Genomic DNA, 1728 nt, shown 5'->3' with positions numbered 1-1728 from the left:
TAAACCTAAATTAAATTATAATTAAAAATTTTGAATTAAGAAAATTACACCAAAATACAAGAATTTTTAAAAAGATTAATTTGATACTGATATCGATATATTTTTTCTTTAAAATTTTATGATATTTTCAAATTTATATTTTATTCAAAAATAAAAACGTTATCGTTTTCTCAAAACCACATAAAACCGTATTATATCGACATAAAAAATGAATAAAACGAAACAGATGTGTCTCGATGCATTGCACGAGTACCCGTCTTTTTTTTTTTTGAAAGACAAAAAGGAAGGACAAGGAAGAGAGCTACGACATGGCCATCACCCTTACCAAGCCAACCAATATATAAACAAAAGATCCAACAAGAAGTTAGAAGCATGAAATACAAAATCCACCACAACAAGCGAGAAAAAAAGAGAAACAAAATCGAAACAGCCCCAGACAGAGACCGAGGCAAAACCCAAACCCAAGACAGGAAAAAAGATTAAACAAAATGAGGAGAGGAAGACCAACTATCCCAATTAAAATGGAACTTACGATTCATGTTCCTCATCCATAGCTTGGATAAATTCTGAACACAAGGGAATGGATCTTCACCTTTTCTTCTTAATTTTCGCTCCATCCTCGGCATGAAAAATTTCATTCCGCCACTTCCAAAGTTGCCAAAGAGCTACAGCGCAAACTGATAAGAAAGTCACTCCAACCTTGCGATGAGTTCCTATTTGTTTGATCAGCATTTTAAAATCAACCACCGAGGAAAGACGCGAAGCTTTAAGATCCCACCAGACCCAAATTTTTCTCCAAAGAATGCTTGCCACCGAAAAAGAAAATAAAACATGATCCATTGTTTCAACACCTTTATCACACAGGATGCACGCCACATATTGTAACTGAATTCCTCTCTTTGAGAGATTAAATCTTACGGGAATAGCCTTTTTAAGGAAGCACCAAGTGAAAATGTTTACCTTCTTCGGAATTAAAGGACTCCAAAAACAAGGATCATTGCTTCCAACATTTGAATCAACCGCCCCTTGAATTAACTTTGACATGTGATTGACCGAGAAAATCTTTTTCTTGTCCCAATTCCAAGACCACACGTCCTCACCCCGAAGTATTAAAAGACTCTTGAGAGAGTTGTCTTTCTAAAACCCTTCTAGTATTAATAATATAGAGTAAAAGCGACGGGCTCCCATACTTCCAGACGCGAATGATCCTCGCCTCAATCTCATATGCTACCATATTCGGTAGAGGCGTACCCAGAATTTTAATTTAGGTTGGGAACTTGGAACTTCAAATTTAGTTTGCCGATTGAAGTTATTTAAACAAGAGGTTAATGTGGGATATGTGATTAATGTTGGTTCTCTTAAGTTTCATCAGATTTTAATTTAAGTGTTTAGATTAAAAAAAGCCAAAAAAAAACCATGAATATTTTGACTTTTTTTATTCATTAGATAAACATTTTATATTATAGTATTAACTGACCTTAAAAACATATTTTATCATTAAGTGACCCATTACTTCATGAATTTATTAATGCTAGAAGGGTACTCACGCAATGCAGCAAGATCTATTTGATTTTAATGTTTCATTATATATTTTCGGTCTATCGATATTATAATACTATTTTATGTGATTTTGAGAAAAATAAAATGTTTTCATTTTTGAATGAAATATAAATTTGAAGATATTATAAAATTTTGAAAAAAATGATCCATATTAGTATCAAATTAACT

The sequence above is a fragment of the Cynara cardunculus genome, unplaced genomic scaffold (assembly GCF_001531365.2).
Source record: "Cynara cardunculus var. scolymus isolate 2C unplaced genomic scaffold, CcrdV1 Un_Scaffold_7205, whole genome shotgun sequence".
NCBI classification, from domain to species: Eukaryota; Viridiplantae; Streptophyta; class Magnoliopsida; order Asterales; family Asteraceae; genus Cynara; species Cynara cardunculus.
The sequence above is the reverse complement of the archived record's forward strand: the minus strand, read 5'-3'. Positions refer to the sequence as shown.